Source organism: Oncorhynchus keta, unplaced genomic scaffold, assembly GCF_023373465.1.
Source record: "Oncorhynchus keta strain PuntledgeMale-10-30-2019 unplaced genomic scaffold, Oket_V2 Un_contig_21397_pilon_pilon, whole genome shotgun sequence".
In the NCBI taxonomy this organism is placed as follows: domain Eukaryota; kingdom Metazoa; phylum Chordata; class Actinopteri; order Salmoniformes; family Salmonidae; genus Oncorhynchus; species Oncorhynchus keta.
Genome location: NW_026282430.1, coordinates 25,001 through 43,108, shown reverse-complemented (window position 1 = coordinate 43,108; position 18,108 = coordinate 25,001). Strand labels below are relative to the sequence as shown.

At 51.9% G+C, this 18,108-nt stretch overlaps 2 long non-coding RNA genes across 56 annotated transcripts; one reads left to right on the top strand and one right to left on the bottom strand.

The window, feature by feature from the left end:
• Nucleotides 1-5,917: 5,917 nt before the first annotated feature.
• On the bottom strand, nt 5,918-7,682 carry LOC127921007 (uncharacterized). 50 transcript variants are annotated; one of them, XR_008108086.1, is made up of 7 exons: nt 7,542-7,672; nt 7,342-7,421; nt 7,106-7,301; nt 6,992-7,067; nt 6,792-6,911; nt 6,396-6,595; nt 5,922-6,355 (listed from the first exon to the last, which is right to left on the bottom strand). It is a non-coding gene; the product is annotated as an uncharacterized LOC127921007 (long non-coding RNA). The 50 variants fall into 50 exon arrangements; XR_008108088.1 differs by having other exon boundaries at nt 7,582-7,644; XR_008108084.1 differs by having other exon boundaries at nt 7,502-7,639.
• LOC127921006 (uncharacterized) lies at nt 7,385-9,143 on the top strand. Of its 6 annotated transcripts, none has more exons than XR_008108046.1 (3): nt 7,385-8,230; nt 8,305-8,604; nt 8,654-9,143. It is a non-coding gene; the product is annotated as an uncharacterized LOC127921006 (long non-coding RNA). The 6 variants fall into 6 exon arrangements; XR_008108045.1 differs by having other exon boundaries at nt 8,280-8,604; XR_008108044.1 differs by having other exon boundaries at nt 7,385-8,554; nt 8,679-9,143.
• The last annotated feature ends 8,965 nt before the right edge of the window (nt 9,144-18,108 follow it).

Here is an 18,108-nt window from a genome sequence, read left to right as displayed (position 1 = left end):
CTTTCCACTAGATGTTGGAACATTGCTGCTATAACAGCCTCCACTCTTCTGGGAAGGCTTTTCACTAGATGTTGGAACATTGCTGCTATAACAGCCTCCACTCTTCTGGGAAGGCTTTCCACTAGATGTTGGAACATTGCTGCTATAACAGCCTCCACTCTTCTGGGAAGGCTTTCCACTAGATGTTGGAACATTGCTGCTATAACAGCCTCCACTCTTCTGGGAAGGCTTTCCACTAGATGTTGGAACATTGCTGCTATAACAGCCTCCACTCTTCTGGGAAGGCTTTCCACTAGATGTTGGAACATTGCTGCTATAACAGCCTCCACTCTTCTGGGAAGGCTTTCCACTAGATGTTGGAACATTGCTGCTATAACAGCCTCCACTCTTCTGAGAAGGCTTTCCGCTAGATGTTGGAACATTGCTGCTATAACAGCCTCCACTCTTCTGGGAAGGCTTTCCACTAGATGTTGGAACATTGCTGCAGGGACTTGCCTCCATTCAGCCACGAGCATTAGTGAGGTCGGGACTGATGTTGGGCGACAGTCGGTGTTCCAATTCATCCCAAAGGTGTTCGATGGGGTTGAGGTCAGGGCTCTGTGCAGGCCAATGAAGTTCTTCCACACTGATCTCGACAAACCATTTCTGTATGGACTTTGCTTTGTGCACGGGGGCATCTTCATGCTGAAACAGGAAAGGGCCTTCCCCAAACTGCCACAAAGTTGGAAGGAACAGAATCATCTAGAATGTCATTGTATGTTGTAGCGCTAATATTTCCCTTCACTGGATCTAAGGGGCCCGAACCATGAAAAACAGCCCTAGAACATTATTCCTCCTCCACCAAACTTTACAGTTGGCACTTTGCATTGGGGCAGGTAGCGTTCTCCTGCCAACCCCAGATTCGTCCGTCAGACTGCCAGATGGTTCCTGGCAGCTCTAGCAGGGCAGAATAACGGCACCAGGGCAGCTCTAGCAGGGCAGAATAACAGCACCAGGGCAGCTCTAGCAGGGCAGAATATCAGCACCAGGGCAGCTCTAGCAGGGCAGAATAACAGCACCAGGGCAGCTCTAGCAGGGCAGAATAACTGCACCAGGGCAGCTCTTGCAGGGCAGAATAACAGCACCAGGGCAGCTCTAGCAGAATAACAGCACCAGGGCAGCTCTAGCAGGGCAGAATAACAGCACCAGGGCAGCTCTAGCAGGGCAGAATAACAGCACCAGGGCAGCTCTAGCAGGGCAGAATAACGGCACCAGGGCAGCTCTAGCAGGGCAGAATAACAGCACCAGGGCAGCTCTAGCAGGGCAGAATAACGGCACCAGGGCAGCTCTAGCAGGGCAGAATAACAGCACCAGGGCAGCTCTAGCAGAATAACAGCACCAGGGCAGCTCTAGCAGGGCAGAATAACGGCACCAGGGCAGCTCTAGCAGGGCAGAATAACAGCACCAGGGCAGCTCTAGCAGGGCAGAATAATGGCACCAGGGCAGCTCTAGCAGGGCAGACATTTTACAAACTGCCTTGTGGGAAAGGTGGCATCCTATGGACAGTGCCACGTTGAAAGTCACTGAGCTCTTCAGTAAGGCCATTCTACTGACAATGTTTGTCTTTGGAGATTGAATGACTGTGTGCTGTCAGCAACGGGTGAGGCTGAAATAGCCGAATCCACTAATTTGTAGAGTTTTCCACGTACTGCTGTATATTTCCACATGCTGCTGTATATTTCCAAGTACTGCTGTATATTTCCACGTACTGCTGTATATTTCCACGTATTGCTGTATATTTCCACGTACTGCTGTATATTTCCACGTACTGCTGTATATTTCCACGTACTGCTGTATATTTCCATGTACTGCGTACTGCTGTATATTTCCACGTACTGCTGTATATTTCCACGTACTGCTGTATATTTCCACGTACTGCTGTATATTTCCACTGTATATTTCCACGTACTGCTGTATATTTCCACATGCTGCTGTATATTTCCAAGTACTGCTGTATATTTCCACGTACTGCTGTATATTTCCACGTATTGCTGTATATTTCCACGTACTGCTGTATATTTCCACGTACTGCTGTATATTTCCACGTACTGCTGTATATTTCCACGTACTGCTGTATATTTCCACGTACTGCTGTATATTTCCACTGTATATTTCCACGTACTGCTGTATATTTCCACATACTGCTGTATATTTCCACGTACTGCTGTATATTTCCACTGTATATTTCCACATACTGCTGTATATTTCCACATACTGCTGTCCTCTTACTGTCAACATGGTTTATTTTCAGCAAACTTCACATGTGTAAATGTTTGTATGAACATAACAAGATTCAACAACTGAGATATAAGATGAACAAGTTCTACATTCATGTGACTAACATAAATGGAATAATGTGTCCCTAAACAAAGGGGGGGTCAAAATCAAAATTAACAGTCAGTATCTGGTGTGGCCACCAGCTGCATTAAGTACTGCAGTGCATCTCCTCTTCATGGACTGCACCAGATTAGCCAGTTCTTGCTATGAGATGTTACCCCACTCTTCCAGCAAGGCACCTGCAGGTTCCCGGACATTTCTGGGGGGAATGGCCCTAGCCCTCACCCTCCGATCCAACAGGTCCCAGACATGCTCAATGGGATTGAGATCCAGGTTCTTCGCTGGCCATGGCAGAACACTGACATTCCTGTCTTGCAGGAAATCACACACAGAACAAGCAGTATGGCTGGTGGCATTGTCATGCTGGAGGGTCATGTCAGGATGAGTCTGCAGGAAGGGTACCACGTGAGGGAGGGTCATGTCAGGATGAGTCTGCAGGAAGGGAACCACATGAGGGAGGGTCATGTCAGGATGAGTCTGCAGGAAGGGTACCACATGAGGGAGGGTCATGTCAGGATGAGTCTGCAGGAAGGGTACCACATGAGGGAGGGTCATGTCAGGATGAGTCTGCAGGAAGGGTACCACATGAGGGAGGGTCATGTCAGGATGAGTCTGCAGGAAGGGAACCACATGAGGGAGGGTCATGTCAGGATGAGTCTGCAGGAAGGGTACCACATGAGGGAGGGTCATGTCAGGATGAGTCTGCAGGAAGGGTACCACATGAGGGAGGGTCATGTCAGGATGAGTCTGCAGGAAGGGTACCACATGAGGGAGGGTCATGTCAGGATGAGTCTGCAGGAAGGGAACCACATGAGGGAGGGTCATGTCAGGATGAGTCTGCAGGAAGGGTACCACATGAGGGAGGGTCATGTCAGGATGAGTCTGCAGGAAGGGTACCACATGAGGGAGGGTCATGTCAGGATGAGTCTGCAGGAAGGGAACCACATGAGGGAGGGTCATGTCAGGATGAGTCTGCAGGAAGGGAACCACATGAGGGAGGGTCATGTCAGGATGAGTCTGCAGGAAGGGAACCACATGAGGGAGGGTCATGTCAGGATGAGTCTGCAGGAAGGGAACCACATGAGGGAGGGTCATGTCAGGATGAGTCTGCAGGAAGGGAACCACATGAGGGAGGGTCATGTCAGGATGAGTCTGCAGGAAGGGAACCACATGAGGGAGGGTCATGTCAGGATGAGTCTGCAGGAAGGGAACCACATGAGGGAGGGTCATGTCAGGATGAGTCTGCAGGAAGGGAACCACATGAGGGAGGGTCATGTCAGGATGAGTCTGCAGGAAGGGTACCACATGAGGGAGGGTCATGTCAGGATGAGTCTGCAGGAAGGGTACCACATGAGGGAGGGTCATGTCAGGATGAGTCTGCAGGAAGGGTACCACATGAGGGAGGGTCATGTCAGGATGAGTCTGCAGGAAGGGTACCACATGAGGGAGGGTCATGTCAGGATGAGTCTGCAGGAAGGGTACCACATGAGGGAGGGTCATGTCAGGATGAGCCTGCAGGAAGGGTACCACATGAGGGAGGGTCATGTCAGGATGAGTCTGCAGGAAGGGTACCACATGAGGGAGGGTCATGTCAGGATGAGCCTGCAGGAAGGGTACCACATGAGGGAGGGTCATGTCAGGATGAGTCTGCAGGAAGGGTACCACATGAGGGAGGGTCATGTCAGGATGAGTCTGCAGGAAGGGAACCACATGAGGGAGGGTCATGTCAGGATGAGTCTGCAGGAAGGGTACCACATGAGGGAGGGTCATGTCAGGATGAGTCTGCAGGAAGGGAACCACATGAGGGAGGGTCATGTCAGGATGAGTCTGCAGGAAGGGTACCACATGAGGGAGGGGGATGTCTTCCCTGTAACGCACAGCGTTGAGATTGCCTGCATTGACAACAAGCTCAGTCCGATGATGCTGTGACACACCGCCCCAGACCATGACGGACCCTCCACCTCCAAATCGATCCCGCTCCAGAGTACAGGCCTCGGTGTAACTCTCATTCCTTCGACGATAAACGCGAATCCGTCCATCACCCCTGGTGAGACAAAACCGTGACTCGTCAGTGAAAAGCACTTTTTGCCAGTCCTGTCTGGTCCAGCGACGGTGGGTTTGTGCCCATAGGCGACGTTGTTGCTGGTGATGTCTGGTGAGGACCTGCCTTTACAACAGGCCTACAAGCCCTCAGTCCAGCCTCTCTCAGCCTATTGCAGACAGTCTGAGCACTGATGGACGGATTGTGTGATCCTGGTGTAACTCTGGCAGTTGTTGTTTCCATCCTGTACCTGTTCAGGCGTGTGATGTTCGGATGTACCAATCCTGTGCAGGTGTTACACGTGGTCGGCCACTGCGAGGACGATCAGCTGTCCGTCCTGTCTCCCTGTAGCGCTGTCTTAGGCATCTCACAGTACGAACATTGACATTTATTACCCTGTTCACATCTGCAGTCGTCATGCCTCCTTGCAGCATGCCTAAGGCACATTCACACAGATGAGCAGGGACCCTGGGCATCTTTCTTTTGGTGTTTTTCAGAGTCAGTAGAAAGGCCTCTTTTAGTCTAAGTTTTCATAACTGTGACCTTAATTGCCTACCGTCTGCAAGCTGTTTGTGTCTTAACGAGCGTTCCACAGGTGCATGTTCATTAATTGTTTATGGTTCATTGAACAAGTGTGGGAAACAGTGTTTAAACCCTTTTGCAACGAAGATCTGTGAAGTTATTAGGATGATCTTTGAAAGACAGGGTCCTGAAAAAGGGACGTTTTCTTTTTGTTGCTGAGTTCTCCCTTCTCCCTGTCTCTTCTCTCTCTCTCCTTCTGACCCCTTCTCCCTGTCTCTTCTCTCTCTCCCCTAACTGACCCCTTCTCCCTGTCTCTTCTCTCTCTCTCCTAACTGACCCCTTCTCCCTGTCTCTTCTTTCTCTCTCCTAACTGACCCCTTCTCCCTGTCTCTTCTCTCTCTCCCCTAACTGACCCCTTCTCCCTGTCTCTTCTCTCTCTCTCCTAACTGACCCCTTCTCCCTGTCTCTTCTCTCTCTCTCCTTCTGACCCCTTCTCCCTGTCTCTTCTCTCTCTCTCCTAACTGACCCCTTCTCCCTGTCTCTTCTCTCTCTCTCCTAACTGACCCCTTCTCCCTGTCTCTTCTCTCTCTCTCCTAACTGACCCCTTCTCCCTGTCTCCTCTTTCTCTCTCCTAACTGACCCCTTCTCCCTGTCTCTTCTTTCTCTCTCCTAACTGACCCCTTCTCCCTGTCTCTTCTTTCTCTCTCCTAACTGACCCCTTCTCCCTGTCTCTTCTCTCTCTCTCCTAACTGACCCCTTCTCCCTGTCTCTTCTCTCTCTCTCCTAACTGACCCCTTCTCCCTGTCTCTTCTTTATCTCTCCTAACTGACCCCTTCTCCCTGTCTCTTCTCTCTCCTAACTGACCCCTTCTCCCTGTCTCTTCTCTCTCTCTCCTAACTGACCCCTTCTCCCTGTCTCTTCTCTCTCTCCTAACTGACCCCTTCTCCCTGTCTCTTCTCTCTCTCCTAACTGACCCCTTCTCCCTGTCTCTTCTCTCTCTCCTAACTGACCCCTTCTCCCTGTCTCTTCTTTATCTCTCCTAACTGACCCCTTCTCCCTGTCTCTTCTTTCTCTCTCCTAACTGACCCCTTCTCCCTGTCTCTTCTTTCTCTCTCCTAACTGACCCCTTCTCCCTGTCTCTTCTTTCTCTCTCCTAACTGACCCCTTCTCCCTGTCTCTTCTCTCTCTCTCCTAACTGACCCCTTCTTCCTGTCTCTTCTTTCTCTCTCCTCCAGGCCAGTGGAGGTGCTGTGGGCAGTGGAGGCAGTATGCAGCTGATGGAGACAGACTTCAGTCGGACCCTGAGAGAGATGGTGGACCTCCACCTGCACCACCAGAAGAGCATCCCAGCCTTCCTCTCTGCTGTGACCCTCGACCTCTTCAGCCGACAGACCACGGTCTGACTTGACCCTCGACCTCTTCAGCCAACAGACCACGGTCTGACTTGACCCTCGACCTCTTCAGCCGACAGACCACGGTCTGACTTGACCCTCGACCTCTTCAGCCGACAGACCACGGTCTGACTTGACCCTCGACCTCTTCAGCCGACAGACCACGGTCTGACTTGACCCTCGACCTCTTCAGCCGACAGACCACGGTCTGACTTGACCCTCGACCTCTTCAGCCGACAGACCACGGTCTGACTTGACCCTCGACCTCTTCAGCCGACAGACCACGGCCTGACTTGACCCTCGACCTCTTCAGCCGACAGACCACGGTCTGACTTGACCCTCGACCTCTTCAGCCGACAGACCGGTCTGACTTGACCCTCGACCTCTTCAGCCGACAGACCAGTCTGACTTGACCCTCGACCTCTTCAGCCAACAGACCACGGTCTGACTTGACCCTCGACCTCTTCAGCCGACAGACCACGGTCTGACTTGACCCTCGACCTCTTCAGCCGACAGACCACGGTCTGACTTGACCCTCGACCTCTTCAGCCGACAGACCACGGTCTGACTTGACCCTCGACCTCTTCAGCCGACAGACCACGGTCTGACTTGACCCTCAACCTCTTCAGCCGACAGACCACGGTCTGACTCGACCCTCGACCTCTTCAGCCGACAGACCGGTCTGACTTGACCCTCGACCTCTTCAGCCGACAGACCAGTCTGACTTGACCCTCGACCTCTTCAGCCGACAGACCAGTCTGACTTGACCCTCGACCTCTTCAGCCGACAGACCACGGCCTGACTTGACCCTCGACCTCTTCAGCCGACAGACCGGTCTGACTTGACCCTCGACCTCTTCAGCCGACAGACCAGTCTGACTTGACCCTCGACCTCTTCAGCCGACAGACCACGGCCTGACTTGACCCTCGACCTCTTCAGCCGACAGACCACGGCCTGACTTGACCCTCGACCTCTTCAGCCGACAGACCACGGCCTGATTTGACCCTCGACCTCTTCAGCCGACAGACCACGGCCTGACTTGACCCTTGCCCTCTTCAGCCGACAGACCACGGTCTGACTTGACCCTCGACCTCTTCAGCCAACAGACCACGGTCTGACTTGACCCTCGACCTCTTCAGCCGACAGACCACGGTCTGACTTGACCCTCGACCTCTTCAGCCGACAGACCACGGTCTGACTTGACCCTCGACCTCTTCAGCCGACAGACCACGGTCTGACTTGACCCTCGACCTCTTCAGCCGACAGACCACGGTCTGACTTGACCCTCGACCTCTTCAGCCGACAGACCGGTCTGACTTGACCCTCGACCTCTTCAGCCGACAGACCACGGCCTGATTTGACCCTCGACCTCTTCAGCCGACAGACCACGGCCTGACTTGACCCTTGCCCTCTTCAGCCGACAGACCACGGTCTGACTTGACCCTCGACCTCTTCAGCCGACAGACCACCGTCTGACTTGACCCCACCCCCGGGGTTGAGGGTGTCCTGTGATGTTATATGACCTGTGACCTCATTGTTTGACACGTGATGTCATTGCCTTGACCTCTTCACATAATGGTTAAGGTTAGGATTGGGGGTTAGCTGATCCTAGATCTGTCATTGTTTTCCCTACTTGTGATGTCGTCATGTGACCCCCCTCACCGACCTGTGACGTCATGGTCTGACTGACACAGCTGTGCGACGGACTCTGAGGATAATAATATAAAGTTAAATCAACGGAATCGCTGTCTAGACTTGTATTGATGTTTCTCCACAGGAAGTTACACCTTTACAACAGAATATCATTACGTTCATTCTCTTATTCTGTCACAAATGCCACCCTATTCCCTACATAGTGCACTACAAGAGCCTGAAGGTAGTGCACTACAAGAGCCTGAAGGTAGTGCACTACAAGAGCCTGAAGGTAGTGCACTCCCAAGAGCCTGGAGGTAGTGCACTCCCAAGAGCCTGGAGGTAGTGCACTCCCAAGAGCCTGGAGGTAGTGCACTCCCAAGAGCCTGGAGGTAGTGCACTCCCAAGAGCCTGGAGGTAGTGCACTCCCAAGAGCCTGGAGGTAGTGCACTCCCAAGAGCCTGGAGGTAGTGCACTCCCAAGAGCCTGGAGGTAGTGCACTCCCAAGAGCCTGGAGGTAGTGCACTCCCAAGAGCCTGGAGGTAGTGCACTCCCAAGAGCCTGGAGGTAGTGCACTCCCAAGAGCCTGGAGGTAGTGCACTCCCAAGAGCCTGGAGGTAGTGCACTCCCAAGAGCCTGGAGGTAGTGCACTCCCAAGAGCCTGGAGTAGTGCACTCCCAAGAGCCTGGAGGTAGTGCACTCCCAAGAGCCTGGAGGTAGTGCACTATATAGGGATTAGGGTGACAGCCTGTGTCTTTATATAGTGTTGATCTCTGTAACCTTCAATCAGATGTTCTGTTATTGTTTCCCTACTTCCTGTTTTGATCTCTGTAACCTTCAGTCAGATGTTCTGTTATTGTTTCACTACTTCCTGTGTTGATCTCTGTAACCTTCAGTCAGATGTTCTGTTATTGTTTCCCTACTTCCTGTTTTGATCTCTGTAACCTTCAGTCAGATGTTCTTGTTGTTTCACTACTTCCTGTTTTGATCTTTGCTCGAAAGTTGTTGTTTTCAACAGAAGGTTCATATGGCTTCATGTTGGACACACCCCTACAGGATGTAGAGAAACACCCGTATGTCATTTTAAACGGGACACACAACTATCATCTTGTTATTTTCTTGTAAATGGAAAGTGGAGAAAAAGGTTGAACCTGAATGAATTGATTTGTAATTAGAACAAACAGCTCTGTTGCTTCTTACCTCTTAGTTTGTTTTGTTTTCTGAACCCCATTTCTGAGTCAATCTACACTGAACAAAAAAATAGAAACGCAACACGTAACGTATTTAGCAAACATTTCTCTACCATGAGCCGCCTCCGATGTCGTTTTTAGAGACTTTGGCAGTACGTCCAACCGGCCTCACAACCACAGACCACATGTTACCACGCCAGCCAAGGACCTCCGCGTCCGGCTTCTTCACCTGCAGGATCGTCTGAGACCAGCCACCCGGACAGATGATGAAAGGACCTCCGCGTCCGGCTTCTTCACCTGCAGGATCGTCTGAGACCAGCCACCCGGACAGATGATGAAAGGACCTCCGCGTCCGGCTTCTTCACCTGCAGGATCGTCTGAGACCAGCCACCCGGACAGATGATGAAAGGACCTCCGCGTCCGGCTTCTTCACCTGCAGGATCGTCTGAGACCAGCCACCCGGACAGATGATGAAAGGACCTCCGCGTCCGGCTTCTTCACCTGCAGGATCGTCTGAGACCAGCCACCCGGACAGATGATGAAAGGACCTCCGCGTCCGGCTTCTTCACCTGCAGGATCGTCTGAGACCAGCCACCCGGACAGATGATGAAAGGACCTCCACGTCCGGCTTCTTCACCTGCAGGATCGTCTGAGACCAGCCACCCGGACAGATGATGAAAGGACCTCCACGTCCGGCTTCTTCACCTGCAGGATCGTCTGAGACCAGCCACCGGACAGATGATGAAAGGACCTCCACGTCCGGCTTCTTCACCTGCAGGATCGTCTGAGACCAGCCACCCGGACAGATGATGAAAGGACCTCCACGTCCGGGCTTCTTCACCTGCAGGATCGTCTGAGACCAGCCACCCGGACAGATGATGAAAGGACCTCCACGTCCGGCTTCTTCACCTGCAGGATCGTCTGAGACCAGCCACCCGGACAGATGATGAAAGGACCTCCGCGTCCGGCTTCTTCACCTGCAGGATCGTCTGAGACCAGCCACCCGGACAGATGATGAAAGGACCTCCACGTCCGGCTTCTTCACCTGCAGGATCGTCTGAGACCAGCCACCCGGACAGATGATGAAAGGACCTCCACGTCCGGCTTCTTCACCTGCAGGATCGTCTGAGACCAGCCACCCGGACAGATGATGAAAGGACCTCCACGTCCGGCTTCTTCACCTGCAGGATCGTCTGAGACCAGCCACCCGGACAGATGATGAAAGGACCTCCGCGTCCGGGCTTCTTCACCTGCAGGATCGTCTGAGACCAGCCACCCGGACAGATGATGAAAGGACCTCCGCGTCCGGCTTCTTCACCTGCAGGATCGTCTGAGACCAGCCACCCGGACAGATGATGAAAGGACCTCCACGTCCGGCTTCTTCACCTGCAGGATCGTCTGAGACCAGCCACCCGGACAGATGATGAAAGGACCTCCACGTCCGGCTTCTTCACCTGCAGGATCGTCTGAGACCAGCCACCCGGACAGATGATGAAAGGACCTCCACGTCCAGCTTCTTCACCTGCAGGATCGTCTGAGACCAGCCACCCGGACAGATGATGAAAGGACCTCCACGTCCGGCTTCTTCACCTGCAGGATCGTCTGAGACCAGCCACCCGGACAGATGATGAAAGGACCTCCGCGTCCGGCTTCTTCACCTGCAGGATCGTCTGAGACCAGCCACCCGGACAGATGATGAAAGGACCTCCACGTCCGGCTTCTTCACCTGCAGGATCGTCTGAGACCAGCCACCCGGACAGATGATGAAAGGACCTCCGCGTCCGGCTTCTTCACCTGCAGGATCGTCTGAGACCAGCCACCCGGACAGATGATGAAAGGACCTCCACGTCCGGCTTCTTCACCTGCAGGATCGTCTGAGACCAGCCACCCGGACAGATGATGAAAGGACCTCCACGTCCGGCTTCTTCACCTGCAGGATCGTCTGAGACCAGCCACCCGGACAGATGATGAAAGGACCTCCGCGTCCGGCTTCTTCACCTGCAGGATCGTCTGAGACCAGCCACCCGGACAGATGATGAAAGGACCTCCGCGTCCGGCTTCTTCACCTGCAGGATCGTCTGAGACCAGCCACCCGGACAGATGATGAAAGGACCTCCGCGTCCGGCTTCTTCACCTGCAGGATCGTCTGAGACCAGCCACCCGGACAGATGATGAAAGGACCTCCGCGTCCGGCTTCTTCACCTGCAGGATCGTCTGAGACCAGCCACCCGGACAGATGATGAAAGGACCTCCGCGTCCGGGCTTCTTCACCTGCAGGATCGTCTGAGACCAGCCACCCGGACAGATGATGAAAGGACCTCCCCGTCCGGGCTTCTTCACCTGCAGGATCGTCTGAGACCAGCCACCCGGACAGATGATGAAAGGACCTCCGCGTCCGGGCTTCTTCACCTGCAGGATCGTCTGAGACCAGCCACCCGGACAGATGATGAAAGGACCTCCGCGTCCGGGCTTCTTCACCTGCAGGATCGTCTGAGACCAGCCACCCGGACAGATGATGAAAGGACCTCCGCGTCCGGCTTCTTCACCTGCAGGATCGTCTGAGACCAGCCACCCGGACAGATGATGAAAGGACCTCCGCGTCCGGGCTTCTTCACCTGCAGGATCGTCTGAGACCAGCCACCCGGACAGATGATGAAAGGACCTCCGCGTCCGGGCTTCTTCACCTGCAGGATCGTCTGAGACCAGCCACCCGGACAGATGATGAAAGGACCTCCGCGTCCGGGCTTCTTCACCTGCAGGATCGTCTGAGACCAGCCACCCGGACAGATGATGAAAGGACCTCCACGTCCGGCTTCTTCACCTGCAGGATCGTCTGAGACCAGCCACCCGGACAGATGATGAAAGGACCTCCGCGTCCGGCTTCTTCACCTGCAGGATCGTCTGAGACCAGCCACCCGGACAGATGATGAAAGGACCTCCACGTCCGGCTTCTTCACCTGCAGGATCGTCTGAGACCAGCCACCCGGACAGATGATGAAAGGACCTCCGAGTCCGGCTTCTTCACCTGCAGGATGTCTGAGACCAGCCACCCGGACAGATGATGAAAGGACCTCCGCGTCCGGCTTCTTCACCTGCAGGATCGTCTGAGACCAGCCACCCGGACAGATGATGAAAGGACCTCCGTGTTTTCTTCACCTGCAGGATCGTCTGAGACCAGCCACCCGGACAGATGATGAAAGGACCTCCGCGTCCGGAAAACTTCACCTGCAGGATCGTCTGAGACCAGCCACCCGGACAGATGATGAAAGGACCTCCGCGTCCGGATTCTTCACCTGCAGGATCGTCTGAGACCAGCCACCCGGACAGATGATGAAAGGACCTCCGGTCAGTCCGGATTCTTCACCTGCAGGATCGTCTGAGACCAGCCACCCGGACAGATGATGAAAGGACCTCCATTTCCGGCTTCTTCACCTGCAGGATCGTCTGAGACCAGCCACCCGGACAGATGATGAAAGGACCTCCGCGTCCGGAGCTTCTTCACCTGCAGGATCGTCTGAGACCAGCCACCCGGACAGATGATGAAAGGACCTCCACGTCCGGCTTCTTCACCTGCAGGATCGTCTGAGACCAGCCACCCGGACAGATGATGAAAGGACCTCCGCGTCCGGGTTCTTCACCTGCAGGATCAGAGACCAGCCACCCGGACAGATGATGAAAGGACCTCCCAGTCCGGCTTCTTCACCTGCAGGATCGTCTGAGACCAGCCACCCGGACAGAATGAAAGGACCTCCGCGTCCGGTCTTCTTCACCTGCAGGATCGTCTGAGACCAGCCACCCGGACAGATGATGAAAGGACCTCCCGTCCGGCTTCTTCACCTGCAGGATCGTCTGAGACCAGCCACCCGGACAGATGATGAAAGGACCTCCGGTCCGTCAGAGCTTCTTCACCTGCAGGATTCGTCAGAGACCAGCCACCCGGACAGATGATGAAAGGACCTCCACGTCCGGCTTCTTCACCTGCAGGATCGTCTGAGACCAGCCACCCGGACAGATGATGAAAGGACCTCCGCGTCCGGCTTCTTCACCTGCAGGATCGTCTGAGACCAGCCACCCGGACAGATGATGAAACTGAGGAGTATTTCAGTGATGTAGATTAGGGCCTAATTAATGTATTTAAATTGGCTGATTTCCTTCTATAAACTGTACCTCAGTAAAACTGTTGCGTTTCTATTTCTGTTCAGTATAATTATGACGTACGCGTGGAATGTTATTTCAGACATGAATTGAGTTAATAAAGAACGAAACTGAGGTATTTGTCAGTGTGTGAGGGGGAATTAATGTGTTTAAATGAGGGGTGATTTCAAGACTGGAAACTGTACCTCAGTGAAATCTGTGATGTAAAAACATTGAAGTCAGTGGTGTATAATTATCAGTTCTAGTGAGGTCAACCCAGTTATTTCAACATTCTCATTCAGTGAATGGGGGAACGAATCTAGTTTGTGACATGGGGAAGTCAGATGGGGACATCAGTGTGAGATGGTGAGGTGCATCTCATCAGTGAGGTCAACTCATGGTCAGTGATCTAGTGATGGGGAATCCCTCTAAGATGGGGAAACCTTGAAGTCAGAGTGATGGTTCAATCCAGACATCAGTGAGCTAGTTTCCCCCCCCCCAGGGTTCCCAGTCAGAGCTAGTTTCCCCCTCAGGGTTCCCAGTCAGAGCTAGTTTCCCCCCTCAGGGTTCCCAGTCAGAGAGGGGTTTCCCCCCCAGGGTTCCCAGTCAGCTAGTTTCCCCCCCCTCAGGGTTCCCAGTCAGAGCTAGTTTCCCCCCTCAGGGTTCCCAGTCAGAGCTAGTTCCCCCCTCAGGGTTCCCAGTCAGGGCTAGTTTCTCCCCCACCCTTAGGGTTCCCAGTCAGAGCTAGTTTCCCCCCTCAGGGTTCCCAGTCAGAGCTAGTTCCCCCCTCAGGGTTCCCAGTCAGGGTTCCCAGTCCAGCTAGTTCCCCCCCCTCAGGGTTCCCAGTCAGAGCTAGTTTCCCCCCCTCAGGGTTCCCAGTCAGAGCTAGTTTTTCCCCCCCCAGTCAGGGTTCCCAGTCAGAGCTAGTTCCCCCCTCAGGGTTCCCAGTCAGAGCTAGTCCCCCCCCTCAGGGCTCCCAGTTGTCTTGAAGGCAAAGGGTTCCCAGCACAGCTTGTCTGTGTGTGTGTGCATGCTTGTCCTTGTCTGTGTGTGTGTGCATGCTTGTCCTTGTCTGTGTGTGTGTGCATGCTTGAGAGTGAGTTGTAGTACTGTAGGCTGTAAATCAGTAGTCAGCCAGACTAGTTCCCAGGGGAGAGGAGAGATGGAGAGTATCATACCCATTATCTCCCCCCCCACACACCCACACCCACACACCACCTGGCTGTCCACCCTGGGAAACCTAATCTGTTCTAGATACCTTCTCTGTTCTAGTGATGGGGGAAGACCTTCTCTGTTCTAGTGATGGGGGAATACCTTCTCTGTTCTAGTGATGGGGAATACCTTCTCTGTTCTAGTGATGGGGGAATACCTTCTCTGTTCTAGTGATGGGGGAAGACCTTCTCTGTTCTAGTGATGGGGGAATACCTTCTCTGTTCTAGTGATGGGGAATACCTTCTCTGTTCTAGTGATGGGGGAATACCTTCTCTGTTCTAGTGATGGGGAATACCTTCTCTGTTCTAGTGATGGGGGAATACCTTCTCTGTTCTAGTGATGGGGGAATACCTTCTCTGTTCTAGTGATGGGGGAATACCTTCTCTGTTCTAGTGATGGGGGAATACCTTCTCTGTTCTAGTGATGGGGAATACCTTCTCTGTTCTAGTGATGGGGAAAGACTGCTACATAAGCCCACTGCTTTTCATTCTAAAATGATCTGCCAAATTGTTGCCACCCCTATTACTAGCCTTTTCAGCCTCTTTTTCGTGTCACTGAGATTCCCAAAGATTGGAAAGCAGCTGCCATCATCCCCCTCTTCAAAGCGGGAGAAACCCAAACTGCTACAGACCTATGCATCAATCCTACCCTCTTTTCTAAGGTCTTCAAACACCAAGTTAACAAACAGTTCACCGACCATTTCTGAATCCCACAGCACCTTCTCCGCTATACAATCTGGTTTCCAGCTGGCCATGGGTGCACCTCAGCCACGCTCAAGGTCCTGAAACAATATCATAACCGCCATCGATAAGAGACATTACTGTGCAGCCGTATTCATCGACCTGGCCAAGGCTTTACTCTGTCAATCACAACATTCTTATTGGCAGACTCGACAGCCTTGGTTTCTCTAATGATTGCCTCGTTGGTTTACCAACTACTTCTCTGATAGAGTTCAGTGTGTCAAATCGGAGGGCCTGTTGTCTGGACCTCTGACAGTCTCTATGGGTGTGCCACAGGGTTCAATTCTCGGGCCGACTCTTCTCTGTATACATCAATGATGTTGCTCTTGCTGCTGGTGATTCTCTGATCCACCTCTATTTATTTTGCTCATTTGACACCATTCTGTATACTTCTGGCCCTTCTTTGGACACTGTGTTAACTAACCTCCAGACGAGCTTCAATGCCATACAACTCTGGTACAGTAGGAGAGGAAGATGATGCAGTAGGAGAGAAGGATGATTGTAGGAGAGTGGATGAGAGGAGAGGAAATGTGTGGAGAGATGGAGGAAACAAATGGAGAGGGTATGAGAAGAGAGTAAATGGAACTTGTTCTCAACTTGAGAGAAAGAGGGAGATGAGAGGAAAGAGAAAGGGAGATGAGATAAGACACATTTTACTGTTTTCATCTTCCTCTGATACATTAAAATAGAGGGAGAGTAAAATGTATCCCTCTCTCTTTACTCTCCCTCTCTCTCTTTAATCTCCCTCTCTCTTTAATCTCCCTCTCTCTTTACTCTCCCTTTCTCTTTACTCTCCCTCTCTCTCTTTACTCTCCCTCTCTTTACTCTCCTGTACTCTCTTTACTCTCCCTCTCTCTCTTTACTCTCTCTTTTACTCTTCTCTCTCTCTTTACTCTCTCTCTCTCTCTCTTTACTCTCTCTCTCTTTTACTCTTCCTCCCTCTCTTTTAATCTCTCTCTTTAGTCTCCCTCTCTCTCTTTACTCTCTTTCTCTTTACTCTCCCTCTTTTACTCTCCCTCTCTCTCTTTACTCTTACTCTCTCTACTCTCTTTACTCTCTCTCTCTTTACACTCCCCCTCTCTCTCTTTACTCTCTGTCTCTACTTTACTCTCTCTCTCTCTTTACTCCCCTCTCTCTTTTACTTTACTTCTCTCTTTACTCTCCCTCTCTCTCTTTACTCTCCCTCTCTCTCTTTACTCTCCCTCTCTACTCTCTCTCTCTTTACTCTCCCCCTCTCTCTTTACTCCCCCTCTCTCTCTTTACTCTCTCTCTCTCTTTACTCTCCCTCTCTCTTTACTCTCTCTCTCTCTTTACTCTCCCTCTCTCTCTTTACTCTCTCTCTCTCTTTACTCTCTCTCTCTCTTTACTCCCTCTCTCTCTTTACTCTCCCTCTCTTCTTTACTCCCCCTCTCTCTCTTTACTCTCTCTCTCTTACTCTCCCTCTCTCTCTTTACTCTCCCCCTCTCTCTTTACTCCCCCTCTCTCTCTTTACTCTCTCTTTATTCTCTCTCTCTTTACTCCCCCTCTCTCTCTCTTTACTCTTCCTCTCCCTCTCTCTCTTTACTCTCCCGCTTCCTCTTTTCCTCTACTTTTAAGAGGTGTGTGTGTGTGGTGTGTGTAAATACTATTATCAGAAGTAGGTTGGGACGTTCTCGATGTCTGCGTCCCATATAGCCCTCTATTCCCTATATAGTACATTACCTAGGGGATAGGGGATAGGAAGCCGTATGGAATACACCCAATGTGTACTTCTCAATGGTTACGGAACGCTGGCGGTTGGAATTGGTTCCGGAACTCTGGTGTGGCTTGTCGTCATTGGATACGAAGCTGTGTCTGGGTGTGAGTGTCGTGCCTGGACCGTTAATTGATGAATTAGAATCATTGATTGGCTAGAGAGAGACAATCACCTGGTGTCACACCTCGATCTATACTGATTAGGGTGCGTGTGTGTGTGTGTCATTGATTGGCTAGAGAGAGACAATCACCTGGTGTCACACCTCGATCTATACTGATTTGGGTGTGTGTGTGTGTCATTGATTGGCTAGAGAGAGACAATCACCTGGTGTCACACCTCGATCTATACTGATTAGGGTGTGTGTGTGTGTCATTGATTGGCTAGAGAGAGACAATCACCTGGTGTCACACCTCGATCTATACTGATTTGGGTGTGTGTGTGTGTGTGTCATTGATTGGCTAGAGAGAGACAATCACCTGGTGTCACACCTCGATCTATACTGATTTGGGTGTGTGTGTGTGTGTGTCATTGATTGGCTAGAGAGAGACAATCACCTGGATTAGGTCACACCTGGTGTCGATCTATACTGATTAGGGTGTGTGTGTGTGTCATTGATTGGCTAGAGAGAGAGACAGATGCTCAACTGGGGCCCGATTCAGACTCAGGAAATCTATTCCTTTTTTACACATTTTGATTGAAGCACTTCTCAGTAGTTGGTGTTCTGCAGGTGTGGCTCCCTTCCGTGCACTGAACACATTGTTATTTAACCTGCTGAAATCCCTCCCACTGAACACATTGCTATTTAACCTGCTGAAATCCCTCCCACTGAACACATTGTTATTTAGCCTGCTGAAATCCCTCCCACTGAACACATTGTTATTTAACCTGCTGAAATCCCTCCCACTGAATACATTGTTATTTAGCCTGCTGAAATCCCTCCCACTGAACACATTGCTATTTAGCCTGCTGAAATCCCTCCCACTGAACACATTGCTATTTAGCCTGCTGAAATCCCTCCCACTGAACACATTGTTATTTAACCTGCTGAAATCCCTCCCACTGAACACATTGTTATTTAACCTGCTGAAATCCCTCCCACTGAACACATTGTTATTTAACCTGCTGAAATCCCTCC